The 26,411-nt window shown below is 43.9% G+C and overlaps 1 protein-coding gene across 2 annotated transcripts in view; it reads left to right on the top strand.

The window, feature by feature from the left end:
• The window catches only part of LAMA2 (laminin subunit alpha 2), a 1,313,887-nt gene that overhangs the window by 172,121 nt on the left and 1,115,355 nt on the right, over positions 1 to 26,411 (top strand). The gene's annotated exons all lie outside the window — the stretch shown is intronic.

The raw sequence follows: 26,411 nt of genomic DNA on the forward strand, positions 1-26,411 counted from the left end.
CAAGTGATTGGCTTGCTTTGGTGGGCGTCACAGGGGGTATAAAAGGGCGTGCACGCCGACCGCCATCTTACTTCTGCCGATCTTAGTATAGGGAGAGGTTGCTGCTGATTCTGTAGGGAGAGCGTTAGGCAGGGAAGAAGACAAAAAAACTGCTTCTGCTGCTAGCGATTTGGCCTGCACAACACACAAGTCACTGTGTGTGCAGTGCAAGGGGAGGCTATATAGTGGTGTATCAGTGGTGTTGGTTGTTGGGCTGCCTGTTAAGGCTTCCTGACACGCTGGCATTGCTGTTTACCCACTGCTCACAATCCACAAGTGTCCACTGTCCACAAGTGTACGCAGAGATCCTCTCGTCACTTTTGTCACAGGCAGCTGTGCCATCGAGCCTGTCACATAGCGCTCAGATATCAGTGGGCCTCACACAATCCACAAGTGTCCAGTGTCCAAAAGTGTGCGCAGAGATTCAAAATCTCCATTATCCTCTCGTCACTTTTGTCACAGGCAGCTGTGCCATCGAGCCTGTCACATAGCGCTCAGATATCAGTGGGCCTCACACAATCCACAAGTGTCCAGTGTCCAAAAGTGTGCGCAGAGATTCAAAATCTCCCTTATCCTCTCGTCACTTTGGTCACAGCTGTGCCATCGAGCCTGTCACATAGCGCTCAGATATCAGTGGGCCTCACACAATCCAAAAGTGTCCACTGTCCACAAGTGTGTGCAGAAATTCTAAATCTCCCCTGTCCTATAGACACCTTGTACCTTGTTTTACATTACTATATAGTTTGTTGGATTTTGTCTACATTTCTACCAAAAATGAGGAAGGCTGGTGGAAGAGGCCGTGGAATTGGGCGGGGGTTGGCAGCTGGTAATGATGGTGTTGGTGGTGGATCTGATGGTAGTGGCAAGAGCAAAATAGGACCGAATGCAGGAGGTGCTGACCCTGCGTCATCGTCTGGCTACATAAGGCCTCGAACGCTTAGTTTTCTAGGAGTTGGCAAACCGGTTTTAAAGCCAGAGCATCAGGAAAAAGTTTTGTCTTACATTGCTGACTCAGCCTCCAGCTCTATCGCCTCCTCTTCTTCAGTTGTAAAAAGTAAAAGCACTGAGTCGTCATTGGAGGCTCATGTTCATGAACCACACCTTTCCTTGTGTCCTTCACCCCAACCAAGATTGAAGGATGACGCAGGCCATACTACTGATTACTCCATGGAGCTGTTTTCACATACCATGCCTGGATTATCAAGTGAAATGGTGAATTACCCAGGCCAAGATGAATCTGACATGGAGTGCACTGATGCACAGCCGCTGATGGATGATTCTGCTGGTACATTCACTCAGAGCACTACATTGTCCTCGCAGTGTACAGAGCCAGATTCTGACCCTGATGAGACTCAGGTGCCCCTTCCCGCACACTATACCACCATACATGGTGACACAGAGGAAGGTGCACATGACATAGAAGAGGAGGTGATGGATGACCCAGTTATTGACCCAGATTGGCATCCATTGGGGGAAGAGGGTGCTGCTTCCAATAGCTCAGATGAGGAGCATCCACAGCAGACATCGACATCGCAACAGCTGTTATCTGGCAGGCCCGGAGCACTCCAAAGACAGGTTCCAAAAATCAAAAGAGTTGCTGGACAGCTTGTCCAGAGGGTCAAAAGATCACAGCGTGCTAGGCCGCAAAATGTCTGCCAAAGTAGGAAGAGTGCAGTGTGGCACTTTTTTGAACAAAATCCTCATGATCAGGCCAAGGTTATCTGTAAGAATTGCGCAAAGACCTTTAGCCGAGGGAAAAATCTGAAAAATTTGAATACCAGTTGCATGCTTAGACATTTAACCAGCATGCACTTGCAAGCGTGGACACAACACCAAACCTCAAGTGCCACATGTGCAACTGATCACAACGAAGGTAGTCAGCAACGCTACATTGTTTCCCCCACTGTAAGCCCACCGGTTAGCACAGCAGCAAATGTTGAGGTGTCGTTGCAAGACCACAGCAGTCAGGGAATCCCACTGTTATATCAACGAAAGACTGATTCTAGGCCATCAGAAAGAACACCAACTCCATCACCATCATCAACCCTCTCTCAGTCCGCCCTGTCCACCGCTACTTCCACCATATGCAGCTCTCAAGTCCAGCTCACCCTCCCAGACACTATGAGTAGGTCAAGAAAGTACTCAGTCTCTCATCCGCGTACACTGGGTTTGAACGCCCACATTGCCAAACTAATCTCGTTTGAGATGATGCCCTTTCGGTTGGTGGAAAGCACAGCTTTCCGCGAACTCATGGCCTATGCGGTACCACGCTATGACCTACCCAGTCGCCACTTCTTCTCTCGCAAAGCCATCCCAGCCCTCCACCATCATGTGAAAGACCGCATTGTGCATGCACTCAAGCAGTCAGTGAGCGGAAAGGTGCACCTCACAACTGATGCATGGTCCAGTCGGCATGGCCAGGGCCGTTACGTGTCCATCACTGCGCACTGGGTTAATGTGGTGGATGCAGGGTCCACAGGGGACAGCGGTGGTGGGACAGTGCTGCCTAGCCCACGGTATAGGAAACAGTTGGCTGTAGGCGTTCGACCCTCCTCCTCCTCCTCCTCCTCCAGAAGCGAAAGCTCGTCCACAGAGCGCAGTCGTACGAGCACTCCATCTGCAGCTGCCACTGTTGCACACGATGTGTCCCCCTATCGAGCAGCTAGTGGAAAGCGTCAGCAGGCTGTGTTGCAGATGATGTGTTTGGGCGACAGACACACCGCCGAGGTGCTGGCCGAGTACTTGAAGCGACAAACTGAGTCATGGCTGGGCAGTGTACATCTTGAGGCAGGCAAGGTAGTTAGTGATAACGGCCGTAATTTTGTGGCAGCCATAGCCCTTTCAAAACTCAGCCACATACCTTGCTTGGCTCACACCTTGAACCTGGTGGTGCAGTGCTTCCTCAAAAATTATCCGGAGTTAACAGCCCTGCTCCAGAAGGTGCGAAGACTGTGCGCGCACATCTGCCGGTCGCCTGTACACTCCGTTCGTATGCAGAAGCTGCAGCGATTGCTCCACCTTCCCAACCACCGCCTCATTATCGACATTGCAACAAGGTGGAACTCCACCCTGCACATGGTGGAGCGGCTGTGCGAGCAGAGGCAGGCCATAATGCATTTGTGGGAGGATACACGGCCAGGCACTTTGAGAGCAGACATGGAGTTGACAGGCGTGCAGTGGTCGAAGCTGAAAGACCTTTGTAAAGTCCTTCAGTGTTTTGAGGAATGCACACGGCTGGTAAGCGCAGACGACGCCATCCTAAGCATGAGCATCCCACTTATGCGTCTGCTCATGCAAACTTTGACGCACCTTAAGGAGCAGGCGTCTGCAGCCAATGTTGATGAGGAGGAAGAGGAGGAGGGAATCCTTGATGACATTCAGCCATTGTCTGCTCAGGGACCTCTCCTGGACGAGGTGGAGGAAGAAGAGGAGGAGGAGGAGGATGATGATGGGGATGATTACTTAGGGGAGGAGGATGCATCTCGTGGGGCAAGTGAAAATGTTGGCGTGGCAAGGTCTGGTACAGGGTTTGTGCGTGACTGGAGGGATGTGGATTTGCCAGAAAGTGCTCCTCCACCCAGCACTCGCAGTGCATCATTGACACCGGGAACATTGGCCCACATGTCAGATTATGCCTTGCGGATCCTAAAAAGGGACCCCCGCATTGCCAAAATGATGAACGATGACGACTACTGGTTGGCCAGCATCCTGGATCCACGCTATAAAGGCAAATTACAAAACATCATGCCACAGGAGAACCTTGACCTAATATTGGCTAATAAACAAGCAACTCTGGTAAATCGGTTGCTTGAGGCATTCCCAGCACACAGCAGCGGTGATGGTTCTCACACGAGCCGTACGGGCCGGGGGCAGCTTGGCAGAGGTGTTCGTGGTGCACACAGCAGAAGTGGCGTTGGAGACAGGGGTTTCATGACAATGTTGTGGACTGATTTTTCAAATACCGCTCACACAACTGGTAATACTGCATCGATGGAAAGTGACAGGAGACAGCAGTTGTCAACTATGGTTACAAACTACTTTTCCTCCCATATCGATGTTCTCCCACACAGGTCATTCCCCTTTGACTATTGGGCCGCTAAACTGGACACCTGGCCTGAATTGGCCCAATATGCCTTACAGGAGCTCGCTTGCCCAGCTGCAAGTGTGCTATCGGAAAGAGTCTTCAGTGCAGCTGGATCAATCCTGACAGAAAAAAGGACCCGTCTGTCAACCCAAAATGTGGATGATCTAACCTTCATTAAAATGAACCACGCATGGGTTTCCAAGGATTTTGTCCCACCTTCCCCTGATGACACATAGGGTGACAGAAAAATGGCTTGCTTTGGTCCACCTCTTCCTGGTACTTCACTTATTTCGCCTTTTGCATCAGCTGAATGTCCAACATCAACATATGCCACTTTCTAAAACTCCCTAACTGTGCTGCCTCCCCCCCCATGGCCGGGGTCAACACCTAGTGCACGACACCGTGCGAGTGCCGTTGCCCTGGACAGGTGGGTAGGCCGACTCTTGGGCGCGGGCACTGGCACAGGGTCCCTCATAGTGCAATCAAGTGTCTCTGACGGTGGTGGTGCACACCCGCCGTCAGACACACCGCTGTACTATGAGGGGCCCAGTGCCAGTACCGATGCCCACGAGTGGGCACCCCTTGCTTGGGCAGGGCCCCAGCATTTGCAATCTTTACCTCTCCCTGCTCCTCCGCTGTGTAATCTGGGCCGTCAAATCCATACTGGGCCTAACTCCGTCTGAGCCTGCCTCCTGAGACATATATTTTGAATGTGTACGCTATCCATACATGTTATCCAGGGATACGGTACCCTTTCTAACCTTTGTGCAATCACGTGCAATCCATACTGGGCCTAACACCGTCTGAGCCTGCCTCATGCTGTATAGACATATATTTTGAATGTGTACGCTATCCATACATGTTATCCAGGGATACGGTACCCTTTCTAACCTTTGTGCAATCACGTGCAATCCATACTGGGCCTAACACCGTCTGAGCCTGCCTCATGCTGTATAGACATATATTTTGAATGTGTACGCTATCCATACATGTTATCCAGGGATACGGTACCCTTTCTAACCTTTGTGCAATCACGTGCAATCCATACTGGGCCTAACACCGTCTGAGCCTGCCTCCTGAGACGTATATTTTGAATGTGTACGCTATCCATACATGTTATCCAGGGATACGGTACCCTTTCTAACCTTTGTGCAATCACGTGCAATCCATACTGGGCCTAATACTGTCTGAGCCTGCCTCATGCTGTATAGACATATATTTTGAATGTGTACGCTATCCATACATGTTATCCAGGGATACGGTACCCTTTCTAACCTTTGTGCAATCACGTGCAATCCATACTGGGCCTAACACCGTCTGAGCCTGCCTCCTGAGACATATATTTTGAATGTGTACGCTATCCATACATGTTATCCAGGGATACGGTACCCTTTCTAACCTTTGTGCAATCACGTGCAATCCATACTGGGCGTGAGAACGGCTGGCGAGCTGTTAAGCAAGCTACAGCACCTGTCCAGACAAGTACAGGGATTCCCTAGCGAGGAGACTTATTTGATTGTTTTCAATGTTGGGACAGCAATTTTTGGGGAGCACTATACTCTGGAGAATGATAGATGGGGCCCACCATACACTGGAACATTCCAAAGGTGGACATCAGACACTGGAGCAGCATTTACAGGGCCCATTATACACTAGAGCATTAGAAATGGGGCCCATTATGTTTGGAGCATTATTTGGGCCCATAAGACAGTGGAGCTTCATCCATGGGGACCAACATATACTGTAGCATTATGTGGAGCTCATCATATACTGTTTCAAACATTATATGGGACCAATGATTCTGTATGGAGAAATAGATGGGCCTCATCATGAGATGTAAAAAGTGAGGTATTTTTCATTGTACTATACCGCTATTTATCTGCCGTATCGGAGCATGATGAGTTGTGGTATGTGTTAAAGGGGCGCTCTTTCGCCCAGGGCACATGAAAACCTGCAGCCAGCCCTCCCCCCCCACAACTTTAGCCAAATAACCCCCATTTTTCAGTGCGTAACTTGTATTATGAAGTTAATTAAGGTTGACAAGCTTAAGTAAGAAGAATTGATGCTTTTGGCATTCAAATGGGCACTGTAGGTGTGTTTCCTGTCCCCCTCTCACTGCCGACTTTTATTCCCCATTGACTTACATTGGGTTTCGTGTTTCGGGACGACCCCGACTTTTCCCTATAATCGGACGATCTTGCTCGACCCGACTTTTGGAAAAGTCGGGTTTCACGAAACGAAAAGCGACCCTAAAAAACCAAAAGTCGCTCAACTCTACTTATAACTTCCTAACAAAAAAAGTTGGTTCCAAAATTGTGCTGATGTAAAGTAAACATGAGGGAAATGTATTAAATGTATTATTAATTGCTTAGTCTGACATATCTCTGTGACTTAATGGCATGAAAATTCAAAGTTGTAAAATTGCAAAAATTTAAATTTTTTTGCCAAATTTCCATTTTTTTCACAAATAAATGCAATTCATATCAAAGAAATATTACCACTATCATGAAGTACAATTTATTATTATTATTTATTTATATAGCGCCATTAATTCCATGGTGCTGTACATGAGAAGGGGGTTATATGCAAAGTTATAGATATCGTTAACAGTAAACAAATTTACAATGACAGACTGATACAGAGGGGAGATGTCCCTGTCTTTGCGGACTTACATTCTACGGGACAGTGAGGAAGAGACAGAAAGTCGGGGGTGCAGCAGCTCTGGTGGTGATGAGGCGGCAGCTTGGGCGGTAGTGAGGTGGCAGAATGGTTATTGCAGGCTGTAAGCTTTCCTGAAAAGATGGGTTTTCAGGTTCCGTTTGAAGAAGACATATGTCAAAAACATATGTCAAAAATTTGTCATGAGAAAACATTGTCAAAATCACCAAAATCCATGGAAGCATTCCAGAGTTATAACCTCATAAATGGACAGTGGTCAGAATTGTAAAAATTGGCCATCATTAACGTGCAAACCACCCTTGGTTGTTAAGGGGTTAAGCCTGTGTTCTCAAGTGTTATAGTATGGCACAGTAAATTAGTTTGACTATTCAGAATATTTAACATGAAAGATGGTAATATTCTATCAATTTTTACTATTCTGCCCATTTTCCTTTCTTTCTTCAAGTTTGTAAAAGTCATGTGTTGTGGTAATATTGTGAGAACAAGGGAAAGATGAACCATAGAATGAGATTATATGAGTGCATGCAAAATAGACCACAAAGCACTGACCATGCCTGGAGTAGATTCCTTACGCTCGTGCAAGGTGGATGGGAGATGTGCCAAATTCATTAATGGGCGATTGCAAACTGCACACGTCCCACAAGCACAGCACATATGTCACATAGGCAAAGCACACACATGACAAGTGCAGGCATGTCACAGAAGCACAAAAGTGCACATATCATACAAGTACAGCACACATGTAGCAGAAATAGAGGGCACATGTTACTCAAACACAGCACATATTTTACAAGTACTCTGCACACATTGTACATGTAAAATACAAACATCACTCAAGTAGAGTTCATGCCACATAAGCCAAGCCAAGAGAATCATTCATAACGGTAGAAGACAGAAGGCATGTGTCACACAAGTACAGTACAGACGTCACACATAACTATAAAATGATGCATCAACTTTATTTGATAGAAAATTTCAAATAAAAAAGAACAAATATTAAAAATGGATAAACAATACAAATTAGTAACCATGTCCTATATCAAAATTCCCCAAAGATAAGAGATGCTTTTGTTTATTTTGCCATTACAAATGTGTCCCAATGTTTAATATGCATATAATGTTATTAAGCATGGATTGGCCAACTGCCCAAACAAGCAAATTCCTTGGGACTGCACTGCCCTAGCCCACATATGACTCATGGCCTGGCCATCTGCCTGAACAAGTAAAATTCCTGGGAACTGAACTGCCGAAGCCCAAATATGGCTCATGGACTGGCCATCTGCCCGAACAAGCAAATTTCTGGGGACTGCACTGCCCAAACCCACATATGGCTGCCTGTTGCTGCCCCCACCTCTTCGGCAGATACAGGGCGCTGCATTGACATTAGAAACTGGCTATCAAAGTTCTCTGTGGAGGCAAAACTGAGGGTGCTTACTATCCTAACTGTATGCCTACCTCATATGCTGCTTGGTCTCTGCCTCTAATTAAATACTGAAATCTGGCTCTGATTATCAAAGTCACTTAAAGCCTTTGTATCTACTCAAAGATGTAAAGGGAGAAATTTATATTTGACTAAAATAATTATGTAATAGCTTGTGGTCCGGGATGGGGACAGAGAATAGTGATGATAGAGGCTAATTACATATTTTTACCTAATAGCACAGGGTTTTCCTTTATAATAGCTCATTTTTTAGATATAAGAATAGTAGCAATGTCTCTTTATTTGCCAACAATGTAATATTAAACTATTCTGTGTAAAATATGTACTGAAGTTATGTTTCTTGTCAACATATTTTCCTAACTGGTGTTTTTTACTCTAAGGTCAACGCTTTAAAGTCTGCAACGTATTTGCTGCCCACCTCCATGCTGTACTCTCAAATTACTGCATTATATAAAGTATAAATAACCATTATTTGGAAAAACAGCACACATGCTTTGGAAACTTTGCCTCTGAAGACTTCAGATATTCTTTAATGAATGTAACATTTCAGGAAGATTTCAGTCTAACAACGTCAATGAATATGTTTTCATGTAGAACTTATTTTTTTTGTGTGTAAATTGGTCCCTAATGAGTTGTTATAATGACTACAGACAACAAATGACTTCCTTTGGAAGATGAATTTGAATTCTTTTTTGGTTGGGTGCAGTCTGGGAATTGGAAAACAAAATAGTTAAATTTCCAGAGTTTCATCAACAGATGTATAGTACACACACAGATGGATGTAATCGCAATGTTTAAGAAGGCCTTGTCTCTTTGCTTTACATTTAGCAGCGGTGTTGATTTATGAAAATTGTAGAATGCAAAAACGAAGACTTAAGGTCACATATTGTTTATTGGAACCATAAATCTGGATGTTTAGTTTAAGGTCTATGGTAGAGAAATTGTTATTAATCCATAAGGAGAATATACCTATGTGTTATACAAGTATATAAGCACCAAAGTACTGCATCTGTCTACATCTCCTCACTCTTCAGTCTATAACTCTGATCATGCATTATATTCTACCAATGATCATAGACAAATATTCTCCATAGTATGCACCAGACATATTAGTTTCCAGGATTTTTTTTTTAGCTGCACCAGTTTTCTGGACAATCAGATTTATTCCCAAAATGCAGTTTTAACTCATGAATTTAAGCACAATCTTTGAGGTAGGCTTATGAAATTTTCTTCCTTCTACACCAGTAACCCACACTCTTTGCACCTTATATATTTATGAATGGAAGGCTAAGGTTTGGACTCCAGGCTCATACAGTTGTATGTGTACTACCGCTTGTTATGGCTAGACCACCGCACAAATCGATGGCTAAACATAGCATATAACATGCAATTTTTATATTCCCTGTTCCATCTTAGATTGAAAGCTCTTGTACCATCATTCCTATTTTCTATAATAATTAGCTACTTTGCAATAATCACTTTAATAACACACGTACCCCCTGAAATATAAAATGCTGAAGAATATGTTGTTGCAATAAAAAAGTGCAACTATTATTATTTTATCCTTAGCCCCCAAAGTAAAACATCACTATCAATTATCACATTTTGTTTTTCAGTTCTTGAAACCAAACGATAGCATTAGCAATGTATTGGATCTACAGTATCTATTAAATTGCCTTCCACTAATCATTAAAATTCTGTGCAAGTGACCCTATTCATAAAATGTCAATATGGTTAACTTTCCATTTGCCCAGAATAACTGCATCTCAAAATTATGGCTATTTCTTTGCTGATTAATTCTGCAATTAGAAACCATTACAGCCTCAATATGGTCACTTTAAACTACTTTCAATGAAAATGTATAGTATATGACCACACATAGCCTCTATATCTTTTTTCAAGCATATGTATTTATTTATAGATAATTTAATGCCAGTTATTTAAGTATGAAAATTATAATCAATTAGCCCAATAAATACATCTTCATAAAAATTTGATATTTAATTATAGTTTTTTCAAGCTAGTAACAGAGGCAAATGAATGAATAAGCAGCGGCAAATTAGCTCAGAAGATTGCCTGTAGCAATTTAGTGTTACCACAAACTCACGTTCTCATTCACCCCTGAAGATATACATAGCTGTCGGACAAAATGAAGTAACCACACTGTCAATTGTATCTTGATAACCTAGTTGCCAATATATTCTGAGGGATAATAGGAAAAAAATAAAAAAAATGGAAGGGCTGACCAAAAAAGCATAGCCATAACTATAGAAGTATTGGAGTTTTCTTTTTAGCAGCAATAGTTATTTAAAATTAAGTCAGCATTTAATTGCTATGCTTTTTTCATAATGGCAGAATTAATGGCAATATCTCCACTTTTGTTTTCTTCTTTTACATTGTTCACTTGAAATGACATGGTGATCATTAAATGCGCACACTATTTTTTACTGTTTAGGGATTTTCAATAAATGCAAATAAATTCTACAAAAATCATGCTTATAATTTTTTGTACATTTAATTAAGATTAAACTTAACTTTATTTTTTTAATTTTTAGAATTTAAAAATGACAAAATGAAAAATGGGCCAATGCAACAGTTTGGGCACCCCTGGAGATTTGTGTGCTCAGATAACTTTGACCAAGGTTTCAGACCTTAATTAGCCTGTTAGATTATGGCTTGTTCACTATCATTGTTAGGAAAGGCCAGGTACTGCCTCCTCCAAACTTGTGCCATATTTTATCACTAACTTTCCTTAATAAGTTATAAAATATTATGTACTTTACACCACTCTAAAATGAAACCAACTACCTTAAAAGTTAACTTTTTTAAAAACTCTTTATAATTTGTGGTAATCCGATAAAGGCTAAACATGACCTATTTTACCATCAATGAGGAGCCAATATCAATATATCCAAAACTTAAAAATGTGACTTAGCTGATTAGACTTGAATAGAAGCTGATTCTCACATATAAACTTTAAGCCTGACACCTACCTTCTTATGGTAGTTAATTAGATTATTTTTACAGGACCCAAGCCTTGACGTAAATTGTTACCTCCTGGTAAATCACAATTGTGGAAGAAAAGCTCTTCTATGCAACAACTCTAAACAGTAGTTTACAATCTAGAACCCGACATGTACAACACCAGTTTTAGGGAAGGCCTTGCATATTTCAGCACGACAATACTAAACCATACTGCATCCATCACAACAGCTTGACTTTGCAGAAGAGTTTGGATGATGAACTGGCCACCTGCAGTTCAGAACTTTCACCAATAAGAAACTTTTGGCACAGGGCCGTTAAGGAGCTAGAATCTTATATCAGACACTTTCTCTCCCCAAACTCTGCTAATTGGCCTCCTCACATCCCAGACATTGCAATCAGAAAAGATGCTACACAAAGCTAGACATAACTCTGATCCACCTCTTTTAAAAGTGGTGTTTTTGCCATCAATTTCGAAATGGTCTAATTTTTCTCAGATTGAACGGACACATACGTAATTTTCAACTCCCAATATTTGCTCCATATTCTATTGTGTGTTAAATATGGCTAAAAGAGATTTTCAAATAATTGCATTTTTTTCTTACATTTTTTCACAGCGTACCAATTTTTTGGGGGAAATTTGGGTAGTACTGGCAATGTGTTGCCTTTTTTTCAACTAAAACCTGCACTTTTATTAGTATCTAAGTGTTCATTATGAAGCTAAACTAGAAATATATATGAATATATGTAATCTATGAAGACTTCTTAACATATGATGCTGTACGAAGACATTGCATTGTTAAACCCAGTGTGTAATCTTGTCATAAAATACTATTATATGGTGCAGTACTCATTGTGAAAGAAAATAACACACGCTTTTACTAGATAATGTTCTGAAGCAGCATATAATACCCATTTATTATGTTCTGCACATTACTCCTTTTAGCACAGCCTGTTTATATTGTGATGAAAACACTTATTTTCAATTGCTCTTACTGTCATCTCTGTCAATACCTCAGCGTATCAGGTGAATCCTGCATGTCAAAGCAGCTACTGCTGTGTGCAGCTGGGACATATTCTTTATAACGATTTTTTTCCTCTCAATGTTTTTCTTCTACCAACTGTGTTCCCACAGACTTGGCTTTACACAATCCTGTCATTGACAGATTTTCCTCCATCAGATCTTTTCACCGAAGAGTTAAAATCACAATTGCCCACTAACCATAACCATGTAAAGCAGCCCTATAATTTGTGAGAATTTTTCAAACACCCACGGTCCACTTTAGATTGGAAAATCACCCAAGCTAATTGTTTTGGAAGAACAATCTGAAAGGATGTGTGTGTTGGTGATGTTATTTTCTGCGTTGGTATTCTATGCCCACTATACAAAGCTATCAAAATGTTTTTCTCTGTCCATGGTAAGACTCCTTATACAAATTTGACCCTAAAAACTGCAATATACAAGGTTTATAGTTTTTAGGTTTCAAAAGAATTGTCATACTAATATATGTAGAATTAACACGCAGTACTGATGTGCAATGTATGCATTGATATGAAATAATTTAAAACATATAAAATAGTTTTTCATACAGTAACTAAAGCAACATAATAAACTAGATTATGAAAGTGTCTATAAGCATAATAAGCCATTGCTGTAATTTTTCATTTTGGAGTCCATGCCCTCTGATCCAGTAAGGTCAGCAAAGGAAATACATCTTTACATTACTTTGTAACACAGTTGATATTGCTTAAAAATACATATAACCATGTAGTTCAATCCAGTTTCCTGAAATTTGAATGCAGGAGAAGGTACAAGTCTTCTAAAAAGTTACTTTCCTTACATACAGTAGCAATTGTGCAAATTAATGACCAATTTTAAGTAACTACGGAACATAAATGTGACGACTCCTGGAGTGGACCCGCTGGGTCGTGGCAACAGCCCTCCCAGGGTGAGCTGACCTAGTGAGGACCACCTCTATACAAGGAGTGTCAGGGGCAAGCCCAAGGGGGTAAGGTACCACGACTGCTGGCACCAGGTGGCCGGCTCACAGGAGACACAAGTGAGTGTGTCTGAAAGAAACAGGAGACGTGCAGAGCACAAGTGTGTGCAAAGTGTGGACACAGGGACATGCAGGTTACAGGACGGTACAGTGCGAATGTATAGAAGCACGAAGAGTACAGGTCAATACAAGGCATGTACACGGGAGTGCTCTAGATACAGGATAGTGCAAGGCAAATACACAAGGGCACGTATGGCGTGCACAGACAAGCACGTCCGGGAGCGAGCAAAGCAGGGCACGTGCAAAGAAGCACGCCTGAGTACAGAGTTAGCTAGAGCGTGTGAAGAGAAGCATGCCAGAGTGCAATGTTAGGCAGAAGGTGTGCCAGGAGCATAGAGCAGAGCGTGTGCCGAGAGTCACGACAGAACACAGTGCAGGAGCAGAGCACTAGGCTGAGCACAGAAATGGAGCACGAGGCAGAGTACAGGAGCAGAGCATGTGTCAGGAGGCACAACAGAGCACAAGGCAGAGGACCCGAATACAGCGCACAGGCAGGCAAGGACAAAGCAGACCAAGCCAGGAAGCACAACAATAATCAGGTGCCTCCCATATGAAGAGGTAGCCTGACATAGCACATGAGCACTTGGACTTCCGGATCTGGTTCTCCAGGACCATAGAGAGGACAGGACTAGAGACAGAGCTGAGAAGCGCGCGCGTGCGCACTGGGAACATAGCGCAACCAAGGGACTAGGAGCGAGAGGTGCGCTTGTGCACCCGAAAGGACCCCCGGTGCTGCCGCAGCACCGTAAGTGGTGACGACGGACCCGGGGTCCAGCCCCCAGGTGAGAGCGGCGTGACAATAACTTGTAATCATATTAATTCACCAAAAATGGAAGGAAGATGAAATGGGCTCACAGTGCTAAAACTGTCATGCTACAGTCTATTAAGATATGTTTTGCGGCATAGTAATAAAACAAAAGAAATACAGCATTTATGAAAAGTGTTTTCCAGTAAGCAAAAAGTAAAGATGAGCAGATCAGGCAAAATTCGCTTTTGCCTGTATGCACTGATTTTCCTGGGAAATTCAATTTGTAGAGACGTTGTTCTCTACAAATCTAATGTCACTTAGACCTCAGAAAATAAATGTAAGATGTAAAAAATAAACAAAAATCTCTATATTCACTTCACAGCTCACCTCCATGGCTGCTTTTGCTCTTCCCTTCCCACTGTCAAGTCCTCTGTGCTTTATTTTCATTGCATCACCATCCAGGATTCCTCCTGGGCCAGGGGTTCTGGAAGTAAAAAGGCTCCGGAGCATGTACAGGGAACTTTGTGGCCTGCTAGAAACTGAAAGGCCTTACAAGGGTTGACCTTGGTAGGGGGGAAAAAGTCATTTGGCCAACTAAGAATAGAGCAGAGACTACCAGCAGCAGATGCACAATCACCACCACTGATATCAGCTGTCCAGTCAGTAGTAATACCAAATTCTGGTCCCAATTGGTATTTTTTTCTCCATCTAGCATATTAATGGGGAAGATGTGAGGTCATCATGGAATACTTGGCAGACCATCTGTCACAGCAGGATTATGTTACCTCTGACAGTGACATTGTCAGTTTCAAATGACTAAGCGACATAATTTTTAAAATATTTTTGAAAAAAAGAAAATCTGTCAGTGGGTAGTTGGTTAGTAACGAGTTACCATCTGTTTCTATGGTGCTGTTTATTTGACACTGCAAATGCTGTTTGCATTAGATTATAAGGTGATAGATAAAGTTATAGGAGACTTCGTTATGCACATCTTTTCTATGCACTTTGAGTACATGTGTTTTGAAGCAAATTTAATTACCAGAAATCTGATTTTTTGCAGAAATTTTATAAACCAGTCACACTCAAATTTCAAAGGTTTGATATTCTCTAGTGGTTTACTTATTTTTTTGGAATTTCCTACTGGCTTGTCTGCTCCTGATTTCGAACCATGCTCAAATATTTAAAAATTATAAAATTATGAAAGTACTAGCATACAGGCAAATTTAAGAACTTTGTAAGAAATGTATGTGGAGGCATTAATGGCGACCTTTTTATTTTTGACAACATGCAATAGGGCCTCTTTCTCTAAACAGATACAGGTTCTAGCGGTGGGACAAAAACCTATTGAACATTTATGACATAACCTGGCTGTATGTTACAAATATTCCATTTTGGCCCACCCCTTGAAGAACTTATGAACACTGCAGTATATACAGGGCCTGTATAAATGTAGATTGTGCTGGAAATGACAAAACCTGTATACAAAAAATTTTGTGTCGCACCTGGTTTGAATGAGGGCTGCAAAAGGGGTGGATAAAACAAGAAAACTTATATTGTAACTAGACAGCAACTAGAACATCATCTTTTGTTTCGCCCCATCTGTGACATCTGTGACGAGCGTCAGCTTACGCTGAGTCATTTTTCTTGAATGAGTATTCTGTGATGAGACGATCACCTTAGGCAGAGCAGAAACGCAGGCATCCCGCAGCTCAACAGTCATGAGGTGAGTGTGCACACTGCTCTAGGGACCATGCAGGATAGCAGACATGAGATGTGCGTGCACACCGCTCCCAGGGACATGAGGCAAAACAGACATGGCGGACATGACAGACATGGCGGACATGACAGTGCCCTCCTCCTTAAGTCCTCTCTTACCGGGGCTGGAAAGAAGAAAAAAAATTCTACGGCAGAATCCAGCGTTAGTACAAACCACTCCAACAATGTTGATCCGACATCTTGAAATGGACACCTGCACCATTCAAAATACAGGAGCCACGGACAAGACATTTAGATGCAGTGGGGAGGACTGTGGGTAGACAAGCAAGTCTTCTTACTCTGGCTGCCATAATTTCCAAATGAGTTCAGAGGACAGGGGCCAGGTCTGATTCACATCAGAAGAGTGGCCAGGGTACCGCCATTTTCCAAGCGAGTTCAGAAGACATAGACCAAATCAGATTCTTCATCAGACGGGTGGCCAAGGTACCAGCGGAGTCCATGGCCTGAGTATTCTGTGATGAGTGTCAGCTTACACTGATTCGTGTTTCTTGAATGAGCATTCTGTGACGAGACGATCACAGAAGGCAGAGCAGAAATGCAGGCATGCCGCAGCTCAACAGTCATGAGGTGAGTGTGCACACTGCTCTAGGGAACATGCAGGATAGCAGACACGAGATGCGCGTGCACACCGCTCCCAGGGACATGAGGCAAAACAGACATGGCGGACATGACAGTCATAGCGGACATGATAACATCCTCTTCATGCATGTTTACATTGCCCCAGTGCTTCCGACACTAAGTAGGCCTCTGATGTCATGATTAGTGTTGAGCGATACCTTCCAATATCGGGAAATATCGGATCGGATTGGATCGGACCAATGCCCAAAAAATCGCCGATTCCGATACCGGAAACCAATGCAAGTCAATGGGACACAAATATCAGAATGAAAATAAACCCTTACTTTCCTTGCAGGTTAATTCTACATGAAGGAAAACAACTAAGAATAATGAAGAATATATCGGGGGAGGTGGAGGAGACATTAAAAGCATAGCGGTTTAGCCCAATCAAATGGAATAGCAGGAATTAATTTTTTTAAGACGTTCGGAGTTACAAAGATATTGACTATGTTAAGCTTTTTTACATTTTGTCAGATATTTATGTTTCACTACTTCCATGCTCTTCACCTTCTTTTTTACTTCTCCCACACTTTTTCCTCCTTCATCATCATCTTCAGGGTCATCTTCTTGGTCTTCTTCAGGGAGGTCTTCAGGGTCGTCGTCTCCAGGCTCGTCGTTTTCGGGGTCATCGTCTTCTTCGGAGTGGTCCTCAGGGTCATCATCTTTAGGGTCATCGTCAGGGAGATCCAGAGTGATTACCAAAAACCATTTCAAAAAGCTTTAACTTGGAAATGTAGCAGAAGGTACAAGAAGGCTGAGGAACTGCTGAGAACCAGCTGACGGTACTGGAACCTGGATGGGTAGATGAAGGTACAAAAGCCAATGGAACTACCGAGGACCAGCTGATGGTACTAGAACCCGGTTATTAAGCAGGAGGTACCTGTGCCAGAAAGCACTATCAAGGACCAGCAGACGTTGGTGGAACTCGGATACCAAGAAGGAGGCACCTAAGCCAAAGGCTCTGCCTGGAAACAGCTGAGGTTACTGGAACCCAGGGGGACATATTCAAGATTGACTTCCAAAGAGCAAGCTAATGGTACTGGAACTCAGATAGGCAGCAGAAGGTACACATGAAAAAAAAAGTTGCGAGGCCATGAGCCAGCTGGAGTTACCGAAACCCACAGTCCTACAGGGGGAGCTTCTCCTATTGGCACTACGGGACCAGCCTTCATTGCCAGATCCCGCAGCCCACATAGGAAGCACCTAAACTGCAGGCACAATAGAGTCGGCTAACCCGACCGCAACACGACAGTACAACGTATTGGAGGCAAAGTGACGTTGACACTACCTGGAAACAGCTGGTGTGCTGGAACCAGGCTGGGCAGGAGGGAGTACCCATGCCAAAGACACTTCTGAGCAGCAACTGGCAGTGTTGGAGCCCAGGGATTACATTAGAAACAGAGTGTAGCCAGAGGCCTAATTGGAGCAAGTTTAATATCTGTAGTAGTGTGAATGTGGACAGAGCAGGAGAAATTGCCGGACAAACAGCAGGGGATCAGCTGACGTTACTGAACCCCAATAACACTGGAGCACATGGTGACTGTGCAGACGGCACTTCTGAGCAGCAACTGGCGGTGTTGGAGTCCAGGGTAAATAATAGAAACAAAGTGGAGGCAGAGGCCTAATTGGAGCAAGTTTAATATCTGTAGTAGTGTGAATGTGGACAGAGCAGGAAAAATTGCCGGACACACAGCAGGGGATCAGCTGACGTTACTGAACCCCAATAACACTGGAGCATGAGTTGACTGTGCAGATGGCACTTATGAGCAGCAACTGGTGGTGTGGGAGCCCAGGTATTACAGTTCAGGTGGTAGAAACATGAACACAACAGGAGACCTGGATACTGTTGCCAACCAATTATTTAATCTGGAAGAGGACTGGCAAATTCCTGCGAGATCCAGTCCATGTTCATTTTCAGAAAAGTAAGCCGGTCAACATTATCGGAGGATAGTCGCATGCGACGGTCTGTTAGTACACCACCTGCGGCACTAAAGACACGCTCCGATAATACACTAGCAGCAGGGCAAGCAGCACCTCCAATGCATACTGGCTAAGCTCTGGCCATGTATCCAGCTTAGAGACCCAAAACTTGAAGAGGGAAGAGCCGTGTGGGAGAATACTGAGAGGGCAAGACATGTAGTCTGTCACCATCTGACGGAAACGTTGCCTCCTGCTGACTGGAGCCGTCTGTGATGGTGTAGACATTTGTGGCGGGGACACAAAACTTTGCCACATTTGGGTCATACTGGTCTTGCCTTGCACTGAGGCGCTGCTTTTGCTCCCTCTTTGTGCAGAGCTTCCTCCACTGCATCGACGCACTGAGCTGCATTGTAAATCACTAGCAGCACTGCTCTCGGGTGGAGTGGAGAACATGATGGAATGCACCAGTGTGTCTTGGTACTCCTGCATTTTACGCTCCCGATTCAACGGTGTTATGAGGCTTTGTAAGTTGTCCCGGTAGCGAGAATCTAGGAGGGTGTACTCCCAATAATCAGCCGTGTTGAGAATGTGGGCGATGCGGTGGTCTTTTCTCAGGCACTGCAGCATGAAATCAACCATGTGCTGCAGACTGCCAACTGGCCAAGAAACGCTGTCCCTTGCTTGAGGTGTCATCTCTGCCTGCTCTGCATCACCCCACCCTCGCTCTACATACTGACTACTAGAGCATTGTGTACCTCCCTCCTCTGGACAGATGTCTTCCTCCTCCATTGACTCCTCCTCACAAAGTGTCCCCTGCCTAGGCCTTTGTGAGGAACCACGTTGTGCAGACTGTCCAGAAGCAGATGGCATATGTGACTCCTCATCCTCCACCTCTTCCACAACCTCCTCCCTTAGTGCTTGCAGTGTTTTTTCAAGCAGGCAGATAAGAGGGATAGTCATGCTGATTAGTGCATCATCTGCACTCGCCATCCGCGTGGAATCATCGAAGGCACGCAAAACGTGGCAGATATCCTTCATAGAGGCCCACTCAGTGGTGGTGAAGTGTGAACAGCGCGCAGTGCGACTTGTTTGCGCCTGATGTAGCTGGTACTCCATTACTGCTGCCTGCTGCTCACACAACCTCTCATATGTAACGCTGAATTCCACCTGGTGGGTAGGTCACATATGATGCGTTGTTCCGGAAGGCGGAATCGGCGCTGCAGTGCTGCAATACGCGATCTTGCCATGCTGGAATACCGCAAGTGAGCGCACTCTATGCGGACCTTGTGCAGCAGTGCATCAAGATCCGGATAGCCCATCAAAAAACTCTGCACAACTAAGTTGAGCACATGTGCCAGACATGGGATGTGAGTGAGGTTGCCTAGGCCCAGAGCTGCCACCTGATTTCGGCCATTGTCACACACTACCATGCCTGGCTGGAGATTCGCTGGCACAAACCACACGTCGCTCTCCTGCTTGATGGCATTCCAGAGCTCCTGCGCTGTGTGGCTTCGATTCCACAAAGAAATTAATTTCAATACGGTCTGTTGACGTTTGGCCATGGCTGTGTTCATATCGGTAGTAACAGGTAAGTGTTCACGGGTCCATGTGGAGGTAGACTGTGACAGCTCCTCCAGCGCTGATTCAGAGGAACTGGAGTATGAGGAGGAGTCAATGTGTACAGACTGGATTCCTGCAAATTATTGGAGTTGGCAGAACATGTACAGCGCCACTCTCAAGATCTGTACCCGGCTCCACAACATTTACCCAATGGGCAGTGAGGGAAAGATATCGTCCCTGTCCATGGTTACTGGTCCACGCATCGGTGGTCAGGTGGACCTTGCTACAGAAGGCGTTTAGTAGCGCATGTTTAATTTTTCCCTCCACATGCTTTTGCAGGGCAGGGACGGCTTGCCTGCTGAAATAAAAGCGGCTGGGCACGTTGTATTGTGGGACTGCCAATGCCATGAAGTTACGGAAGGTGTCAGTCTCCACCAGCCTGAATGAGAGCATTTCAAGGAACAGTAGTTTTGCAATGCCAGCATTCAGCGCCTTTTCTCCCATGCCTGTGCCACCGATGGCTGTAGTCTGGCCTGGGAGTGTGAGGATGACAGGGAACGTGGTGCTGTGGGTGGAATGACACTGTGTCTCTGTACAACAGTGCCAGAGGTTCTTCCTTGGCAATCATGTGAGGAAGCTGAACCAGCTGTGTGTGAGCTGGAGGAAGAGGCTACAACAGGAGCTGAAGAGGTGGTAGGTGGCGCTGTAGGTTGGCCTAGGTCTTCAGTGTGTCTTTGTAACTCCACCACGTGCTTGGTCCACACATGTTTCCAAATATTTGTGGTATTGAGGTTGCTGACACTTTTCCCTCTTTTCACTTTCTGATTACACAGCTTGCATTTGACAAAGCAAATGTCATCTGCAACTGTGTCAAAAAAGGACCAGGCACTGCAAGTCTTGGGAGCGCCCGTTTTGGGTTTTGGAAGAGGCATGCTCCTAATGGGTGCCGAAGTGGAGGCTACAGGCAACCGAGTCTGCCCCCTCCCTTTCCCTCCTTTTTTGATCATTCGGGGAATCTTTTCTTCAGAGCTACTCCCACCACCTTCCTGTACCTCACGCCTTGATGGGTCAAGTACCTCATCATCTACAGCACAGTACGCATCAGAAAATGGCACCTGAGTCTCATCATCAGATGCATACTGAGATGTGCTGACCATAGGCACTGGCCCACCCACCTCTTCAGATTCAGAGAGACAAAGCTGTTGCGCATCACTGCATACTACCTCTTCTTCAAATTCTCGAATGCTGCTTGGCTGGTCCCCTCTTTCCAAGCCCACAGATTCAGAGAACAGAAGTAGAGATGGCTCCTGTCCAGGGCTCTCTGACTGCCTGGGCAATTTGGCAGGTGGTGAAGAGACAGATGGGTGCTCTTCAGTGCTCTGGACCTGAGAGGATCTGGAACTAATTGAAGTCGATGCATTAGCTGCCATCCATCCCACAACGGCTTCAATTTGTTCGTCCCGCAGCAGTGGGGTACGGCGAGCTCCTACAAAGCTGGGCATAAAGGACTGTTTACTGGGAAAACTGGGGGATGCTGAGTCACTGGTGCCCGCAGCAGGCACAGAATCCCCACGTCCTCTCCCTGCAGAAACTCCACACCCACGACCACGTGCCTTACTCCTTTCTTCATCTTGGTAGACTGATAAAGATAGGCAGAAAAGTACTAAGGGCTTAGTGTGCTTATTCCTGAACAGCAGCAAACAGGTATAAGAAACACTAATTTTATAAAGTGTGGACTAGACTTTAATATGAGCTAATGTGGCCTACACAACTGTAAAGTGGAGTGTTTGGTGAACTTTATTAACTTTTTTTTCACAAAAAGACACTGGATGTGCCCAAAGATGTAAAACTGATAGTATCACAAACTTTTTGTAGCTATTACAGTGCAGGAAGGTAACCTACAATGCAATAGATGAGGCTCCAAAAAATAGGCTAATACTAATCTGGCTGGGGCTGCAGGGCACAAGCCAGCAGAAAGGCTCCTCTATCTACTCCTATATAGTGTTTGCAAATATTCTAGCTAGATATGGATGGAACCACACTGATAGGAGAAATCTGGAAAAATGAGCAGCACTAATGCAAAAAAGGACAATGCATGAGGCAGTGACGCACGCTGAGCGGACTACAACCGGAGGTGGCTGCAGAACACACTACAGCGTGAGCTGCACTCACACTCAGAGACCTCACAGACAGCCGTGAACAGCGCTGCAAGGTTGCAGAAAAGCTCCTCTATATACTCCTATATAGTGTTTTCAAGCAATCTAGCTGGATACAGATGGAACCACACTAATAGGAGAAATCAAGAAAAATGAGCTGCACTAATGCAAAAAAGGACAATGTATGAGGCAGTGATGCACACTGAGTGGACTACAACTGGAGGTGGCTGGCTGCAGAACACACTACAGCGTGAGCTGCACTCACACACAGAGACCTCGCAGACAGCCGTGAACAGCGCTGCAAGGCAAAAGAAAGCTACAGCGGTTGATAAAGTAGCCTGGGTAAAGCACAATATAGCAAATCACTAGGTCATACTGTCCCTCAGAACAGCAGCATCCTATCCCTAACTGAATTCACAGCAGAGTGAACCCAAAATGGCGGCGGCTTTTATAGTGCATCATTACATGCCTAACATGCTCTAACAATATGTGCCCACACTTCTTAGGATCCTCATTGGCTGAATAAAATCAAACTGGCTCATTGCATTATGGGAACTTCCGATTCCGGTATTCGATATACTAAAAGTATCGGAACTCAGTATGGAATTCCGATACCGCAAATATCGGCAGATACCCGATATTGCAGTATCGGAATGCTCAACACTAGTCATGATGCATTTTCGTGACACTCTGACATCACAATATGCATCACTAGATCCATTGACTAGACTTTAGTGATGCATATTATACTCTGTGAAGATGCATGAAAGAGACATGTACAGTATAATATAGAGGCTGGAGGAAACTGTACGGTGTAGGTGTTGGACAGTTTAGAGATCAAAGACAGCTGAGTATAAGATTGACAAAAGAAAAGCAGAATTATGAATGCATTAGAGTCTGAGCATATCAAATGAAAAACATGAAGCTTTTTCACTTGTGTGGGACGAATCCACAGATTGTGGGGAAATCCTTTACCATTTTATTGGATGATATACAAGTGCAATAAACATGCAATATTAAATGAATGTGGGGATATATAATTTAATTTTTTAAACATATTTAATTAGTAAATAGCATACATGAATTGTTGTTGAACTTTGTTTCATTGTGAAGCAGCTTAAGTAATACATTATTGCCTTTAATTTGTAGATTTATATTTAATTTAATTTCCTTTGATTTGATCGTCTAAACTTTTTTTCGCTTTCATAGAATGTCACTTAGTTTTCCTGTAATTCTCCTACACAAATCTCATAACTACTTAGCCTATATTAAACACAAATTTAGCATTGTATTTACTCTTTCATTAGGTGAACCACATGAACTGTGCACATTATCTTTTGTGATATTATACTTACATTACCTCATCCTTCCATAATGTATATGGTCATACTGTGCCTTAACATTAGCAGAAAGTCGTAAGTGTCATAGAGCTTCAAGAATAAATACACAACAGGCAAGGCATTATGACAATTCAAAAGCTCTGTATGTAGATAATAGCATTTATTGCCACAGTAAGCTGCAACCATAATTGTCTAGAACAATTTCGCTCTACTCATACAGTACATACCATGACAGACTGCAAAACAGGAAAATGTTAATATTACCTAACTTCTCTAGTATCTAAAATACGGTATACTTCATATAATTACTACACATCCATCACTCCATTATGGTATGGGCTTTATAAAGTTTGTGAATCATTACAAGTTTTAGATAAATATTCCAGAAATATTAAAATATGTACTTTTAGCAATTTTCATGGAAAAAAAATAGATTTTTCTACAAAAAAATGGGAATTAATTTTATAATTAAAATCAATGGTATAACCTATTTTAGGCAGGGCAAGCAACAAAATCAAAGGTTATAAAATGCCAACATTGAATATATGAAATTGTAAAGTATAGAAAACATGATAATTAATGAAGGTACTTGTTGCAAAAATTGGTAAATTCATGTGAATCCAACAGCAAGCAATAACTGTTTGTTGAGACCCTAAACCTAACATGATGCCTCTCCTGGGCTAAATGCCTTCAATTATATGAGCAAGTAGGATCACGCTCTATTTAAAACTTCCATAGGCTGATTGGAGGAGTGCTTAGTCAGGAGACATGTATTACAAATATTAAAAAAAATTGACCAGCATTTCTAAACAGAAAAAGGCATGCGTGAACAGGTGCAAGCTAAGAAAGCTACTCTATATAACTAACTAGAATAAAACTGCTCTCTGAAATGCTTTAATATGCAAACATTGAATATATGAAATTGGAAAAGCCTTACTACTGTGGAAAACATGTTAAATTCAGAAGGTATTTGGCATACAAATTGGTCAATTCATGTGAGCCCAACAGCCATCAACAAAGTGTGCCTCTTTGTTGGGACCCTAAACCTAACATGATGCCTCTCCCGGACAATTAAAAACCTTCAATTATTTGGGCAGATAGGATCTAGCTATCTTTAAAATCACCTTATACTGAAGGGGAGGGCTCAGTCAGAGCTTGATCCTACCTGCTCATATCATTGTAGGCTTTTAGCTAAGGAGAGGAATCATCTAAGACAGAAACAAAATTAAAAAAAGTATAGCCTGTAAATAAGTAAAAGCAATAATGCAAATAAATGACAATAAGTACTTAGTAAACACTGTTTTTGATCAAAATAAGCTTAATAGCCAACCCACCAGCGTCAAAGTGTACCCAAATTTGGGATGAGCCTAACCTCTGGGAGAGGCATCATGTTGGGTTTAGGATTACAACAAAGATGCACGCCTTGTCATTGGCTGTTGGGCTCACGTGAATTGACCAATTTATGTTCTAAGTACCATCATTGCTTATCATTATTTCTACAGCAGTAATGCAGTTCCAATGTTATATATTTAATGTTTACATATTATTGCGTTTCAGAGGGCAGCTTTAAAATGTTAGTTTTAGAGAGTGGCTGTTAGGGGCTGGCGGAATGCCCCAAATAATACGAAGATAGTAGTAAGGTGCGTTCGCAGCCCGGGGTCCACCGTGCAAAGATGTTAACGGCTGCTCAGTAATGGCGGACACAAAATGGCAGTATCGCACTGGACACACATGGGTTAAACACCATCCAGTGTGTAGTAGCAACGGGCTCTGTTGCTTCACAGAGCGATGGAACCCCAGAACACAGATGCCGTACTCTGTTGATTGTCACAGGGCACAGCTGAATCAGCGCTAGTGTAAGGTCACAAGACTCTGCCCCAAGGAAGCGGGGTAGGAGCCTCTCTAGACCCACTAAGCACATGGAGTCGCACCTGCGAATGCCACTAGTAGACACTGGCTACTGTGGAGTGCAGGCTAAGTGCTAAGTGGCATACAGGCAAAGCCACTACTTGGTGCTGAAGCTAGTCGCTGACTCTGCCTCCTACCTGCACTATCAGCCTAGGCACTACCTGGCAAGGCTGAACAACACATGCGTACCAAGGGTAGGGGTTTCATAATGAGTCATTCACCAGAGGCATTCATATGTGCATACAACACTCACTCCGCATGGACTATACTAGCGCACGACCATGCGATCCTTTTATAGCCGCAACCTTCCAGGACCTTGCTGGTGTCCTAATCCAAGTTGCTTGAGGACCTGAGCATGTGACCTCCGACCACCAATGAGCGGTCATCTCACAGGCATGCTCAGATGGGGAAAAGCAGTACTTAGTCCCAGGAGCGTCTGCTCGCAACTGACTAATGCTGGATGCAACAGCTGAACCTGGGGCGGCAGCAGCAACCAGACACATAGCATTAGCCTGAGCAAGACGCTGAGACTGATGTCTCTGCTGAGCAGGAACCTCTGTGGCTGAAGAAGAATGGGAGATCGCAGAGGACATGGCTTGAGATTCCCCCTGTGCAGTGGTGGGAACTCAACTCCTAACAGTGGCCCTCACACTTGTCTTTATCTGGTTTGGAAGTGCCCTGTGGAGGAAATATATCTTGCTCATGGCCATCTAGTGGGTGTGGCCAACTAATGGGCACGGCCTTGCTACATACCAGCGTATGAAGCAAGGCTGTACCCACTAGACGAGCTCTGACCAGGAGTATGTATAACTCATACATACCCTCTGGCCTGGCTCTGCAGCTGGTGAATAACCACAGCACACATTATGTGCACTGGGGGGAAATTAAAAGTCTGCAGTCACATGGAGTAACTGCATTCTTATCAATTTTGGACAACCCTTTTAAATTATGTGTAATAATCAGAAATCCTTCTTCGGAGCTGGAAATTGTATTTAAAGACTTCCCCAGACTGGTTTTCATTGGTTGGGACCCAGTCCTTTTGTCTGCTCTTATTCACCCATTGAGGTCAACTCTGACACATGGTAAGGTTTTAAAATAAA

Source organism: Dendrobates tinctorius, unplaced genomic scaffold (genome assembly GCF_039654945.1).
Source record: "Dendrobates tinctorius isolate UK_male_01 unplaced genomic scaffold, ASM3965494v1 ptg000046l, whole genome shotgun sequence".
NCBI lineage: Eukaryota > Metazoa > Chordata > Amphibia > Anura > Dendrobatidae > Dendrobates > Dendrobates tinctorius.